Below are 17071 nucleotides of genomic sequence, written 5' to 3' on the forward strand. Positions count from 1 at the left end.
CATCTAATGCGAAACATTTCATTTATTTTAAACAAGGACAGAAAAGACAAGTAACAAAAGCACTACTAAATAAGAATGAAACACACCGTTTCATTAAAAAGGACTACAAAAATACCGTTTTGCCCTTCTTTTAAATAATCCATTTCTTTTAACACACATTGGTAGTTTTGACAAAAGTAAAAAAATCTTTAGAGAAGAATCAAGAAATACACAGTGTTTTAAGGAAAGAAGGCTGAGTTTGTCTTTAAAAGATACACATCATCTTCTTTTTGTATTCAAATGCAGAGTTTTTGGGCATCTTCTTAAAGACCTAATAGCAAAACAAAAAAAAAAAAAAAAAGACACAGAGTTAAAAACACACAGAGACAGAAATTACAAAATAAAATTAGGCACTCATACATGTATATTTACACAAACAAAATTTCTTAAGGTATTCAATGAAGCGCATATTTATAATCATGAAACTAAACAAATAAAGCATAAAAAGATCATCAAATTAATAGTTAGGATCAATCATACCAAGCTCTCTTCTTATGAAGCAAAATTGATTTTCATTGAGTGGCTTTATGAAGATGTCCGCAAGTTGTTTTCCTGTGGGTATGAACTCCATTACAATATCTCCTTTTTGCATATGGTCTCTTATAAAATGGTGTCTAAGCTCAATGTGTTTAGTTCTTAAATGTTGAATTGGGTTCTTTGAGAGATTAATAGCACTAGTGTTGTCACACTTAATGGGAATTCCATCAACCTTCAACCCATAATCCACAAGTTGTTGTTTGATCCATAATATTTGTGCTACACAACTTTTGGCTGCAATATATTCGGCTTCGGCAGTTGATAAAGCAATCGAGGTTTGCTTTTTACTAAAACATGTTACTAGAGCATAGCCTAGAAATTTGCATGCACCCGATGCACTTTTTCTATCAATTGTACTCCCTGTAAAATCAGCATCGCTAAAACCAACAAAATCAAATGAAGCATGCTTAGGATATCAAAAATTAGAAGTTCCCACTAAATATCTCAATTTTGACACCTATTAAGTGAGATTCCTTGGGACAAGATTGAAATTTTGCACAAAGGAACACACTAAAATGAATATCTGACCTACTTGTGGTTAAGTAAAGAAGAGAACCTATCATACCTCTATACATTCTAATACTAACATCTTTACATTTTTCATCTTTGTCAAATTTAGTTGTAGTGCTTATTGGAGTTTTACATACCTTTGCATTTTCCATATTGAATTTCTTTAGAAGCTCCTTTGTATACTTGCCTTGGTTTATGAAAATTCCATCTTTGCATTGTTTAATTTGTAAACCAAGGAAGAAATTTAATTCCCCCATCATGCTCATCTCGAATTCACCTTGCATAATCTTTGCAAAATCTTTACATAAAGAATCGTTAGTGGCACCAAAGATTATATCATCTACATAAATTTGAACAACAAGGATGTCAAGTGCATTGTTTTTGATAAAAAGTGTAGTATCAACGTTGCCTCTTGAAAAACCATTTCAAGTAAAAATTTGCTTAGTCTTTCATACCAAGCTTTGGGAGCTTGCTTTAAACCATACAAAGCTTTTGAAAGTTTAAACACATGATTTGGTTATTCAAAATTTTCAAATCCAGGTGGTTCTGAACATACACCTCTTCATTCAAAAATCCATTAAAAAATGCTCTCTTAACATCCATTTGATATAACTTGAAATCTTTAAAGCTAGCAAATGCACTTAACATCCTAATGGCTTCAAGTCTTGCAACTGGAGCAAAAGTTTCATCAAAATCAATTCCTTCTTCTTGGTTGTAACCTTGAGCCACTAGTCTAGCTTTGTTTCTAACTACATTTCCATGTTCATCAAGCTTGTTTCTAAATACCCATTTAGTTTCAATAATGGAATGATTTTTGGGTCTAAGGACAAGCTTCCAAACTTGGTTCCTCTCAAATTGATTAGTTCCTCTTGCATAGCAAGAGTCTAATTTTCATTATTATGAGCCTCAACTACATTTTTAGTTTCAATCTTAGAAACAAAGGCTACATTACCAAAGTATTTCCTTAGAGCCGCCCGAGTCATCATCTTCTCAGATGGGTTGTCAATTATATCCTTTTGTGGATGATATTTATGAAATCTTCACTCCTTTGGTAAGTCTTGATGTTCTCCACTTGCAGTCTCAAGCATTTGCCTTTCTCTTTGTCCATCTTCATGTTCATCATTTGGATTTTCATTTTGTTCCTCATTTTGTTGTTCATCTCGCTCATTTTGCTCATTTTGCTTTTCTTATGTCATATCTATAACATCATCACTAATATCCATATTTCTAGAAGTAGAGTTAGTTTCATCAAATACAACATATATGGACTCTTCTACTACTAGAGACTCTTTATTGAACACCCTAAAAGCCTTGCTATTATTTGAATATCCAAGAAAAATACCTTCATCTACTTTAGCATCAAATTTAGCTAACTAACTTTTCTTATTATTCAAAATAAAGCATTTGCAACCAAACACATGAAAATAACTTATATTAGGCTTTTTACCTTTCCAAAGTTCATATGGAGTTTTCTTAAGAGTAGATCTTACCAAAGTTCTATTAAGAATGTAGCATGAAGTATTGATTGCTTCGGCCCAAAAGTACGTTGAAAGTTTAGCATTATTGATCATTGTTCTAACCATCTCTTATAGTGTTCGGTTCTTTCTTTCAACAACTCTGTTTTGTTGAGGTATTTTAGGGGCTGAAAATTTGTGAAATATTCTCATTTCTTTGCAATATGAATCAAAGTTTTGATTTTCAAACTCCCTTCCATGATCACTTCTTATGGATGTAATGTTGTAGCCTTTTCATTTTGAATCCTCTTGCACAAATGAATAAATTGGTTAAATGACTTAACCTTAGTTCCAAGGAAGAGTGTCCGTGTAAACCGAGAATAATCATAAAAAATTACAAAGGCATATTGTTTGCCACCAAGGCTAGAAGAGGTAGTGGGTCCAAATAGATTAAGGTGCAAAAGCTCCAAGGGTCTAAAAGTTGATATCATGCCTTTAGACTTAAAAGAGGTTCTTGTTTGTTTACTTAATTGACATGCATCACAAATGTGGTCTGTTTCAAACTTAATCTTAGTTAAACCTCTAACTAGGTCTTTCTTTGAGAGCTTAGAGATTAAATGCACACTAGTATGATCGAATCTTTTGTGCCATAACCAACTAGAGTTATCAATAGACAATAAACACATATCATCAAGGTTATGAAATTCATTAAGATCAACTAAATAAAAATTCTCAAATCTTTTTGCAATAAACAATGTTCTGTTATCATGCTTACCTTGGACTTCACAATGTGATAATTCAAATATGACTCTTCTATTCTTATCACACATTTGACTTACACTTAAGAGATTGAATTTCAAACCTTTTACCAAGGATACATCCTCAATTGATGGATGTGCGCCAACTATGCCCTTTCCAATAATTTTTCCTTTGCTTTTATCTCCATAGCTAACTGATCCTCCTTCATATCGATCTTGATGAATTGCTTTTTGTCACCCGTCATGTGCCTTGAGCAAGCGCTATCCATATACCACAGTTCCGTTTTTAGGTCACTCCCCAGGCAGACTTAAAAATCAATTAACCAGATTTCGGTACCCAATGAACATTGGCTCCTTGGAGGTTAGTGGTAAAAGCATGTTTGATTTCTTTTAATTTTCAGTCCTTTTTCTTAAGTTTTGGGTCAAATTTTAGAGAGCAGGTTTTAGCATTTTGTCCTTTACCATTACAAAGGCTACATATCATTGGTAGTGAAGTTCAAGTACTACCTTTGACAAAATTTTGACCAAAATTGTAGCTCATAAAACCATTATAGCTAATGACATATTTTTCTTTTGCCAATTTTTGATTTCCTAACAAAACATCCAAAGTTTCTTTCCTTTTGTGAAAGTTGCCAAGTCATTTTTTGAAGTTTCAACTTCCTTTTTGAAAGATTCATTTTCAAAGTAAGCATGTTGCAATTTTCATTTGAATCATCCAATTTCAATTTTTTTCTCCGAGCAAGTTCTAACACTAGCATATAAATTTAGTGTGCATTCTTTCCTTTCTTTTAAAGCTTCAATTTCTTCTAAGGGATTTTTGTAGGTAATTTCTTTGAAAAAAGCATCTCTTAGAAGATCACGTTCTAGTTTGAGCTTTTTGAAATCTTTCTTTAGGCAACTATATTTCTTACAAGTATCTTTGAAGTTCAAGTAAAGCTCTTTAAAATCATTTTCAAGTTCATTATAGCTCATAGGTTTAGAATCACTTACATCGCTTTCAATTGCTTTACTACATTCAGCTTTCTCAAGTGAAATTAGCTTGCTAATTTCGTCTAACTCTGGATCAGTTATAGCCATCAAGCATATATTTGTTGTTTCAGTGCTTTCTTCATTATCCAAGCTTCACTCATCACTGTCACTTCAGGTTGCAATCATGGCTTGCTTTGCTTTGTTCTTTTTAAGCTTCTTTTTAAGTTTTAGGCAATTTGGCTTGATGTGTCCGGGCTTGTCACATTCAAAGCATATGACTTCATTTGACTCTTTCTTTTTTTTATTTTCCACCTTTGGTGGAGATGTTGCTAAATTTCTTATATCTCGATCCACCTTTCTTTAGCATTCTTTTAAATTTTCTTACTATGAGAGCCATGTTATCACTATTAGCTTTGCTTGAACTTTCATCACTTGTTGGAACCTTGAAAGGTAAGCCTTTTCTTCTTTTGTCTTCAACGTTCTCAACATTTCTATTCATCATCATTTCATATGTGAGAAGTGAACCGATCAACTTGTCATAGGTAAATTTCTTGAAATCCTTTACTTCAAATAAGATGGTGACTTTTGATTCCCATATATCCGGTAGAGATAGAAGGATTTTCTTTGTAAGTTCTTCTTCTGAGATATTCCTGCCAAGAACCTTCAAGGAATTAACAATGTTAGTAAATCTAGTATTCATCTCAGAAATGTTCTCATCATTTTTCATAAAGAACATTTCACAATCTCTCCATAAAAGGTTTATCTTTGATTCCTTCACTTGGTTGGTTCCCTCATATGTAACTTGTAGCTTTTCCCATACTTCCTTGGCGGAGGAACAACCTAAAACTTTGTTATATTCATTAACATCTAAAGCACAATGTAAGATATTGATAGCTTTAGCATTTAAGGCAATGCTTTTCCAATCATTATTCGTATATTCCTCTTCAAGCTTGTCAAAGTGACACCCTCAACAACTTTCTTAGGAATTTCAGGACCTCTTATAATATTCTTCCAACATTCAATATCACAGATTGCACAAAGTTTCTCACCCTAGTTTTCCAATAAGAATAGTTTGTACCATTAAACAAGGGAGGTCTGGTTATGGATTGTTGAGGAAATTAAAGGAAAGAATGTGTTGTATTTCTTTATATTGTGTGTTAATTACAATCCCTACACTAGGTAATTATATACAAGAATCTCTCTAGCGTAGGAAAACAATTAACTAGTAAAGTCTAGCTAACTAGGAAAGTAAATCAATATTGATTATAAGGATTTCAACACTCCCCCTCAAGTTGGTGCAAAGATATTACACATGCCCAACTTGCAAACCAAAGGATGAAATAACTTGCTACTCAAGCCTTTTGTGAAAACATTAGCCAGTTGTTCTTTTGAAGCCACATAGGAAACATTTATGGAACCTTCAACTATGTTCTCTTTTATAAGATGACGATCAATTTCTATGTGTTTAGTTCAATCATGCTTGACTAGATTATTCAAAATGCTAATGGTTGCTTTACTATCATAAAACAAGGATGTGTATGTTGTTTCGAACAACTTTAATTCTCCCATCACTCTACGTAACCATAGAATTTCACAGATTCCTTGTGCCATAGCTCTATACTCAGCTTCTATACTGGACCTAGCAACAGCAATCTGTTTCTTGCTTCTCCATGTGAACAAGTTTCCACCGAGAAAAACACAACAACTTGAGGTTGATCTTTTATCATCAAGAGAACCAGCCCAATCTGCATCTGTGTAGCCTTTTTTATTTTCAAATGGCCATGTTTAGAAAATAACAATCCTCTACCTGGGGCTGATTTTAAATATCTCAAAATTTGATGCATAGCTTCTAAGTGACATTTCTGAAGGTCATGCATGTACTGACTCACTAGACTAACAAAATAGGCAATATCTGGTCTAGTATGGGAAAGATAAATTAGTCTCCCAACCAATCTTTGATACCTGCCTACATCAACCGGACTTCCTACTCTAGCTTGAAGCTTGTGATTAGCTTCAATGGGTGATTCTGCAGGCTTACATCCCAACATATCGGTTTTCTTAAGGAGATCAAGAACGTACTTCCTTTGAGAGATAAAAATTCCTTTTTCAAATCTAGCAATTTCAATTCCAAAGAAATATCTCAACTTTCCCAAATCCTTAATCGAACTTCCTAGCTATCAAATTTCTCAAGTAAGTCATTTCTTCTTCATTATTCCCTGTCACCACTACATCATCGACATAAACAATAAGTAATATGATCTTACTTGCATGATGTTTAATGAACAAGGTATGATCAGCATCGCTTTGAATGTACCCAAAAGAGAATATGGCTTTACTGAATCTTTTAAACCATGCTCTTGGTGACTGCTGCATCCTATATAATGACTTCTTCAGCTTACAAAATTTCCACTGGTCTTGTCATCAGCAAATCTAAGAGGAATCTCCATATACACCTCTTCTTTTAAATCACCATGTAGAAAGGTGTTTTTAGCATCAAATTAATGTAACTCCCAGTCAAGATTAGTTGCACAAGATAATAAAATTTCGATAGTGTTCATCTTTGCTATAGGAGCAAACGTCTCCTGGTAATCAACCCTATAGGTCTGACTAAACCCTTTGGTTACCAATCTAGCCTTGTATCTCTCAATTGAACGATCTGCCCTATGTTTAACTGTGAACACTCATTTACATCCAACTGGCTTCTTTCTTAGTGGAGAAATTATAAGAGCAATAGGAATATCAAGATCAGTATCAGAGTAATTAGAATCAGGATTAGGATCAAAATCAACAGGGATTAAAGACGATTTACCAGGTTCTTGTTCTTCTGTATTTTCAGGACCTAAATTTGGAGAGGATGGTTGAGCAGAGATTTCATACTCTATGGTGTATCTTATTACCCCACCGTGTGTAGGTTTTCAAATCAGGTCTATCTAATCTTCCTAGAGTTTTTGTTGGTTGGTCTCTTTTATTATCTATGCCTATAGGAATCTCCCCCTGGAAAGGAATCTCGATAGAATTATCCATCACCTCTTCCATCTAACATTTCTCCCCTTGAAGAGGTGATTGGGAAGGAAAATAAGATTCAAATTCTCTAAAAGTAACATCCATGCTCACAAAGTATTTTCTCGAAGGAGGATAACAACATTTGTACCTCTTCTGAGTATTAGAGTAGCCAACAAACACACACTTCAAAGCTCCAGGATCTAATTTGCCTAGGTCATTCTTATGAATAAAACAAACACAGCCAAAAATTTTAGGAGGTATAATATAAGAGCTTTTTCCTTGAAGAACCTCTAATGGAGTTTTAAGTTTAAAGTACAAAGAGGCATACTATTAATAAGTTAAGCAGCAGTCAAAATAACATCCCCCTAATATGGTTTAGGAAGATTCATAGTAAACATAAGAGACCGAGCTACTTCTAGTAAATGCCTATTTTTTTTCTTTCAGCTACTTCATTTTGAGCACTAGTATTGACACAACTTTTTTTATGTATGATACCATTGGAATCTAAATAGGTACGAAAATTTGCATTCATGTATTCAGTACCATTATCAGTTCTTAGGATTTTAACATGCGTATCAAACTGAGTACAAATCATTTTATGGAAGTTCTGAAAACACGAAAAACCTTCATTTTTTCCTTTCATCAAATAAACCCAAGTCAGTCTAGTGCAACAATTAATAAAAGTCATAAACCATTTATAACCAGAAAGAGAAACAGTTTTAGCAGGACCGTATACATCAGAATGAATAGTAGCAAAAGGTACCAAACTTTTATTATTAATTAAAGAATAAGACTGCCTAGTGTGTTTGGCAAGTTCACAAGCATCACATACTAATAAATCAAAATCACACTTAGTAGACAAATTGGGAAATAAATGTTCTAAACAGAAAAAGAAGGATGTCCTAATCTCCTATGCCATTGAATAACCTCATGGGAAGGATTTCTAGAAGTTCCTGACAAAGCTTGACTGGTACCCAGATTTAAAAAATGACACACGTCATCCAACAGATACAGTCCATCATGCAAGCTACCACTGCCAATCGTTCTCCCTGTGTTCAGCTCCTGAAATATACAATGAGTAGGATAAAAGGTTACTTTGCAATTAAGTGTTTTTGTAATTAGACTAACAAATAACAGATTAAAAGGAAATCTAGGAACACGAAGAACAAAGGAGAGATTAATATTGGGAGTACAGTCAATAGAACATATACCAGTAATCGGTACTAAGGAGCCATCCACAATGCAGATTTTGGCGATGCCTCGATATTTAATATATATAAGGAAATATTTTATAGAGCCTGTTGTATGTTTGTTTGCTTCTGAATTGCAATTTTAGTAAGGAAAGTAAGAAAAGCATTACTTGAACTGACAAAATTAGAAGCTGCAATTTGAGTTGAAGAAGAATCAAGCTGTAACAACAATCATTTCAGGGACTGAATTTCCTTATCCGAAAAGCTACCAGCAGTAGATGGTTCTCTAGATAAAACCCCACCATCAGATATGTGCGCTTGTGGTCTAGAAGAACTGACACGTTTCCTTGAATGCCCTTTAGTTGGGTGTCCATGTAATTTCCAGCAGAACTCCTTAGTGTGCCTGTTCTTACCACAATAGTCACAAACTACCTAATCTCTATCCAAAGTCCACTCTTCGCAGCCTGTATTTGTTCTCTTACAGAATTAGCAATCAACCCTACTTTATCAACGATAGACTTGTGAACCATGGCACTCCTCCTAGTCTCCTCTTGTTGTACAAAGGAGTATGCTTATCGCAAGGATGGAAAGGATCTTGTCCAAAAACTTGAACATGAATATGATCATACTCGTTATTTAGGCCTAGTATAAAATCATACACACGCTATAATTCAATCAACTTTTGAACTTAAGTTGCATAATCAGGACTTCATGCTTGAAAATCCTAGTAATAGTCCAATTCCTGCCACAATCTACTAAGTTCTGCAAAATATTGAGCGATAGTCAGATCCCCCTGCTTTTTCTCATGAACTTTATATCGCAATTCATATCTCTGAGCATAGTTTCCAGTTTGTGAATACATCTGTAAAGCGGCATCCCATATCTTCTTAGCTGTATCAAGAAGCAAATATCCTTGAGAAATAGTTGGTTGCATGGAATTTATTAACCAAGACACATAATAAGAGAATTCTCGAATTTCCACTTATTAAAGCCCGGATCTGTCGAAACTGGTTTAGTCGCTCCACCATCAAGGTATCCCTGCAAACCTCTAGCTTCAATGAATAATAAACAAGACCAAGACCGAGACCAAGCCAGGTAGTTTGTTCTATCTAACTTCACTAGACTAATCTGAAGTGAGGGGCTTTCCTAGTGAAAACCCATATCTACCTTCTTTACATCACCCATACTGTCAGACTGAAAAAAAAAACTCAAACGACAGTGGTGGAAATAAGCCAAAAAAGGGAAAAAAATTCCAAAAAGGCAAAATTGGTGCTGAAGAACCAATAGGTCAAAGTCGCCACACCTAGTCAAGGCCACTGAAACAAGAAATTTCGACAGAGCTCGCCGAAAACAGTCGTACGCAGTAACGCATGAAGAATGGCTAGAAACTTCTAGAGGTCTATGTGCACACGAGCGTGGTCAGACGGCGACTCAGTTTTGATGGAGGGTCGATCGGCAGTCGCTCTTCCTTTTGAGGTGGGCGGTGACAACCAACTCCCACTCCCAGCGGTGCTGTGTGTATCTCAGACCACTCTCAAACCAAAACCATTCTGAAAACTTCACGACAATGGCTTTGATACCATAAAGAAATTAAAGGAAAGAATGTTTTGTATTTCTTTCTATCATGTGTTAATTACAATTCCTACACTAGGTAATTTATATACAAGAATCTCTCTAGAATAGGAAAATAATTAACTGGGAAAGTCTAGCTAACTAGGAAAGTAAATCAATATTGATTATAAGTATTTCAACAACTGTCCTTCAAGAGGACACGAAGGTTAGAGGAAGAAGCCATGGGATCACTCTAAGGTGGTTAAACCTTTTAGATCAAGAGCCATAGCTTTGATACGAGATTGTAGGTCCCAATAAGCAAATATCCAAGAGGGGGGTGGATTCGTATTTTTAAAAATTAATCCTTTTTTAGAATATTACAATCACAGTACAAGCAACATTTTATACCAACTCAAATCAGATAATAACCATGTATAAGGCAATTAAACATTCAATCTGATATATCATAGACATTAAAACATATAGCTCAACCAGTTACTATATAATTCACCGAAATTAGTCTGCAGAGATTCTGCAAGTCAGTAACTAATTTAAGCAATCTCAGAATTCAAATAAACACAGTACAACACAAGTAACAGAGTTGATTCATCAAGCATAAACAGATACTCAAGTGAGTGTGTGAGAAAATAGCAATCAAGAGAAGAAAGAGGAGAAATTAACACAATCAATTTTATAGTGGTTTGGCACTTCTCACACCTATATCCACTCCTTAAGAAATCATCTTGAGATCCTCCACTATCAAACTCTTTTCAGAGGCAAGAGCAAAGCCAAATACAATGGAAATAGCTCAACACCTAAAACTAACCATTCCCCATAAGTTTTTCAAAGGACTTATAAACCTATCCTTTCTAGTTTTTGGCAAAGAACTAGATAAAAACTTAACCCCACTAGTTTTTAATAAGAACTAGGAAACTTCCAGGACTTGCTCTTACTTAAAGAGAGGTGCTTGATTACCTAAACAACACAAGCTTCACACAAGCTTTGTTCTCATAAGATTTTTCATTTTTGTTTTTCTCTACTCTATTCTAGATTAACAAGAACCTATAATAAAAAGGGAGTTATGCCCATTTAAGCTTGGGAAAGAGATTTTAAAATGTATTTTTAATTTTTGAAAGATGAGATTTGAAATACATTTTTCCCCTCTTAATATTTCAAGAAATATTATTTTAACAAAAAGATCTCCTTTAAGTAGATATTTTAAAAAGGGTAGAAAGAAGATTTTAATTTAGCTAGAATAGGCATAGTCTATATTTCTATATTAACAAAATGAACTAGACTAAGCTAATTAGGCCAACTTACTAATTACATTGCCTTCAATTCTTCAAGTAGCCTTATTGGTCTTCATTTGGATAAGTCTTATTCTTCAATTTGATGAGATCACTTGAATTAATTTCTGCACAAGACTTTAAAAACATACTATATAATAATTTATTTTAATTATTATTTTTGTTGATCATCAAAATTTAAGGTTGTAAAAGCCCTTGAGCCAATAAGTACCCTGCCACTTATGCAAATGATGAGCCTTATCGAACTCCCTATCGATAGTTTGCATCACACATGATATTTAGCAACTCAGTCTTACAGAAATATAAATCAAACTTTTAACTTAATTGGATCTAAACATAACATTTCAGACAAAGCAAATTAAATTGACCATCCAACATATGAAAAAAAAAAACAAACGTTTGTAATATAACAATCTAAAATTCATGAAAGATCCTTACCATCAACTTTATAGTCACCCAATTGAGGGATACGATCTTCAGCATAATTGGATCAATGGACACAGGAGCTGTGCTGCCACGAGACCTTGGTGTTCCCATGCTTTGAGATGATGGGGATCTCTTCATAACTGACTTCTTTGGAGTATGAAAAAGATTCTTAACTGGAGGACTTTTGTTTTTCATTTTCCCTAATATAGGGGGTCCTTGTTTTCTTTCGGCTGAATTCAGGTGAGTCCAGTATTTGAAGAGGTATTATAGAGTTGTGACCAAGAGGTGTTTTCTGCTCATCAATGGAGATAACATTTCTGTCAAATATAATGGCCTCTAACTTATTAGTTACTACCATATAAACTGACATTTGGTATCCCTTCCTGACCCTGTAGTGTTCATATACTTCCTCTATGCCTTTGAAGATGGCTAGGACCTAACCATCAATACTCTGAGTCACGATTAACCAAGTATTATGACCGATAGAAATTAGCACCTTCGTCCCGATTTCACTATAGTGAACATGCGATAATTTCTCTCCCAGGACTTGTGCATATAGTAAGTCAATGATTTGTTATGTTGGCAAGAAAACCATGAATAGTATAATAATGGAATGATATTTATATAGTAATTACTGAAAACTCAAATCTTGTTAGATAACCATTAGCATTTAATGAAAATAATGGACAAGGAACATCACCAATTGGCCCTCAGCGAGATTCTCAGCCGTGATAACAACCTTGCGGCTATCCATGTTCATTATCCTACGAAAAAACGGGTATTGAAATTGATTGAAGCATTTGTTAAAAATCATAAAGTAAAAAAAACTGCTAGCATGTACATGATGTATGGTAAAACAGTTTGTAATTTAAGTAAGATGCAAAACAACCAAAAAACGTAAACAACTCCTATACAAATGGATTCGGTCTATAATAAGCAGAAAGGTTAAATATTTCCACAGATCCAAATCGAAGATGAGAAAAGCATGACTCTAAAAGATCTTAGAAAAAATTACACCCTTCACACATAAAGTTTAATGCTTTTAGAGCATCTCAAGTTAACCATTGCATGCTATCTTCAACAGACTGATTATATCAGTTTCACACACTAAAATCATCTAAGAAAGAAAGAGTCGAAGAGTTTTCAAGAATCATTTTCACAAATAAATCGATGAATCGATGGATCTACAAAACAATTATCACTTTTAAACATCCATTAACAATCGCTATAACACAAAGAAGAGAGATAAGTTACCTGACTCCTGAGGAGAGAGAAGCAACACATTAAACTGATTTTGGAACCCTAAGAGACGCAGTGATGACCCTTACTTATGAAGGGAAGCAACGCTAATTTTTTAATTATTTAATAACACTGCTTAATGCCCAAGCTATGATGAGGTTAATGCTATAATTTGTTCGTGTTTACTTGTCACACATTATTCTACTATAAGACATGACATGTCGCTCCTAATATATTTAATAAGCACTTAATACTTATAAATGCTTACTAAGTATACTACAAGGGACTTAAAATTTTTCATTCATTCATTTATATCTTGTAAAGAGTAAATTTAGTTATTGAAATAAGTGTAAAACGTATTTTGGTTCTTCCACCCGTTATAAAGAAATGCATTTTTAGTAATTTGTTACATATCTGAAACATAACTTCTATTAAGCTCAATAAAATAGTCGAGTCAATATAATTTCTTAAGCATTAATTACATTATAAAAAGCATTAAATGGTTCCATAACCCATAAGTCCATGGATGATTTAATTACATACTGGAATCCTTTCTAAACATTAGATACATGGTAGAAAGTAAGTACTTTAATAGAATACAAACTTTCAAATTTACACACTCATAATTTACATGTATTTGATCAAATATACATAGCTGTTCTGTTAATATTTAATACACCATACATATTCCAAAAAAGAAACCAAGTATACAATACTTACATCAGTAGCATACTATCTACATCAAACAAAAACGATCCTCTCCCATTTTCTTTTCCTTTCCTTTTCTAGCGATAGTACAAAAGCAACTATCGCTAAGCATATTGCTTAGTGGTGTACTATTGTAAAACAAACACAATTTATCAAATAAAAACTTTTTACAGGAAATAATGAATCATAATTCATAAACCCACCATATTAAAGGAAATAAGAAAAACAATATCATTTAAATCATAAATTTGTAATGTAGTCTTTACAGCTTTTATAGAGTCAGTTCCAAGGGCCATCAATGTCTAATGTGCAAATCTAGACCTGTTATCTACAACTTCAATCTATGATATGATTTCAACAGAAGAGGGAGCAATCTACAACCTCAATATGGAGGGAGAAAATTAAGTCACTTTTTAAGGAAAATAACTTTTCATTTTCGAGAAAGTAAAACATTTTTCTTACATTGACAAACTTTATAAATCTATATTTTTTAATTTATTAATCATTGTAATCATTACCACCAGTCACCATTTACCATCGACCACCACCACCGGCCATCGGCGACTTTTTCATAATTTACATTTTTTTTTTTACATTCTTCTCATATTTATCAAACAACAGAAAATATTATAACCAAACAACGGAAAATAATTCATTTGAAAAATATTTTTTCAGAAAAATATTTTCTATGAAAAATATTTTTTAACAAATTATTTTCCTACAAGTTATTTGACGGGAAGAAACGGAGCATCAGTATTTTGAATCTCTGATTGTAGGGGCCAAATCTATTTCTTTGAGTTTCTGTCTCTTTCCAACCAAATTGCTAATTAATTTTTTTGATTTTTGCTATTTGGAAGTTAGTTTTAATTTTTTTTTTTTTTTTTTGGAGATTTATTGTCTAATTTATTGGGCTTTTAATGAGAATTTAAAAGAAATTCTTTCATTATTTTCCCTTTAGCCATAGTTACCCTCACTCTATATTGTATTAGGGTATTTTATGTCTTTTTCTAGCAATTTAACAGCAAAATCCATCTTAATTGGATGAAGGGACTATATTATTGGATGGAGACAAAAGTTAGAATGTAGTAATATATTTTGGAAAATACAAGGACAAAATAACATTTTTGACCATAACTGAGGGTCTAAATAGTAATTCTCTCATGGACTTATTACTAAAGGTGGACGATGGACTTATTATCTAAAGTGGACGATGGACTTTCTGAGTAGGCATGTCCACCGGTTCGGTTCTAACCGGAATCGAACCGTACTGTAGACGAACTGGAACCAGATCGAAATCGGCAGTTTATAATTTTGAACCGGAATCGGTGGTTCAAGAGCCCGTTAAGGTTCATGTAAATGTTAAAATATGAACCGGAACCGGCGGTTCCGGTCCAGTTCGAACCGGATGCACAAAAAATTGTAGCTTAAAATTTTTATAAAAAAATTTATATCACTTGATTTGATTGTAGTTGATTTGATTTATGGTGAAAAGAAGTAAAATGGTACATAAGTTATAAAAAGTTGTGAAAAAAATACACATTTTTTAACTTAATTTGTTTAAAAAATGGTACATGAATAGTTGATTTATATAAAAAAAATACTTTCAAGTGTACAAAAAAAGAGTGTAACGGATAGTTTTTGATATGATAGGTATTTTTTATTTATTTTTTGGTAAATAAATTTTATTCATTTTTAATCATTTATTTATTTATTTACTGTAATTTACTAAATTATCCAAAAATATAACTGTTATTTTTCTGTTATAAGGGACAATTTGGAAAACTAATAAATGAGAAACATGTATAAATATGATGAGTTGATAATTTTTTATTTCACAATCAATTATATCCTAACTCTTTTCTTATTCTCAATCAAAATTCTCTCAAATTTCCATAGTTCATTATTTTTTCTATTGCTTTATTTTCCTTAATATTGGAATTATCTATTGTTTATTTTTTATTTTCTTACATCCATTTCCAAATTCTTTCTCTAATCTCAAATTTTTCCATTCATAAATTTACTTCATTTGATTTTTTAAATAATTTTCTTAGTATTTGAAAATAATAATTTCCAACTCATTCCATTAATTTTATATTCCATTTATAGTTTTTTATATTAGTAAATTAGCAAAAATTGTAAACTTAATGTAATAATAATTCTAAGTTATTTAATAGAAGTTTTTCTTTTAAATTTTATAATAATTCATTTAGTTAATAAAATTTAAACATTTTAAAATTATTATTTATTCATGAATTCTGAATCAAAATTTTATTATTTTTTTAAAATTTTGAATAATGCCGAAACCGAATCGGAACCGTAATTTGAACCGTCGATTCACCGAAACCGTGCTGAACCGTGCCGGAACCGGAACCGGAACCGGAGATTCAAGGGTCGGTTCCGGTTCAAAATTTTAAACATCTCGAACCGGCGGTTTAGTGAACCCGAACCGACGGTTCACTAAACCGGCCATGCCTATTTCTGAGACAATATTGAAGGACTCTGTATTTCTATTTGCTTTCAATATTTCTTATATTATTTTTAAGTTATCACTTCGGATTGTTTTATGATGTTTATTTGATTTTATGCATTTATTATTATGTAACTTATTTAATTAATTTTCTTTAATTAAACATGAAATAAATACATGAAATGATATTGAAATTAATTATGTCGATAATAAGGATATTAAACGATGATTAGAAACATAGTAACCTACGCCCAATATACATATTAATTAACACAATTAATTATACAAATATATGTATTGCTAGACATTGCTAAAAGTGGGTATATGTCTTGTGTAAAACTTTGTTTTTACAAAATGACAGATGCTTCCAAAAATATTGTCGTAAAGAATTAAATGGCGATAATTATGAAATATGAAATATGAAATATGAAAATCCAATATATGCCGAAAGAACAAGACTTTCTTAATATTATTATATATAGAAAGACCTGATAAAGGCAACATGACCGAACATAAGAGGGACCGTGAAGCATATGATGCTTGGAAGAAAAAGAACTACCTTGCTCGCATTATGTTGCCAAGCGTCATAGATAGATTTATCATGACAGAGTTCAAAAAATATGGCAATGCTAAGGACATAGTGTCTGCAATAAAAAGTACAATTTGGAGGTATAAGTGTTATCAAACTCAGATGTTTATGATTTAATTCTGGTTTTTCAATTTTTAGAACCAAAATCAATGGGTTTAGATTGAAACCAATGGTTCCAATTTAAAACTGTAAAAGAAGAAAAGAATTACGAATTTAAAGATTATTAATCAAACTCTTAATTTATTTTCTGTTTAATTATAATTTTTTAAAATAAATGTTAAGATTCTTTTATTACACTCAGTTTAATCTTATCATATTATTAAT

At 32.5% G+C, this 17071-nt stretch overlaps 1 long non-coding RNA gene across 1 annotated transcript; it reads right to left on the reverse strand.

The window, feature by feature from the left end:
- Positions 1–8122: 8122 nt before the first annotated feature.
- On the reverse strand, positions 8123–13128 carry LOC119369665 (uncharacterized). Its single transcript, XR_016319760.1, has 3 exons — positions 12999–13128; positions 11757–12508; positions 8123–8332 (listed from the first exon to the last, which is right to left on the reverse strand). It is a non-coding gene; the product is annotated as an uncharacterized LOC119369665 (long non-coding RNA).
- Between the last annotated feature and the right edge of the window lie 3943 nt (positions 13129–17071).

This window comes from Jatropha curcas, chromosome 2 (assembly GCF_041381405.1).
Source record: "Jatropha curcas cultivar XTBG-Jc1 chromosome 2, XTBG_Jcur_1.0, whole genome shotgun sequence".
NCBI lineage: Eukaryota > Viridiplantae > Streptophyta > Magnoliopsida > Malpighiales > Euphorbiaceae > Jatropha > Jatropha curcas.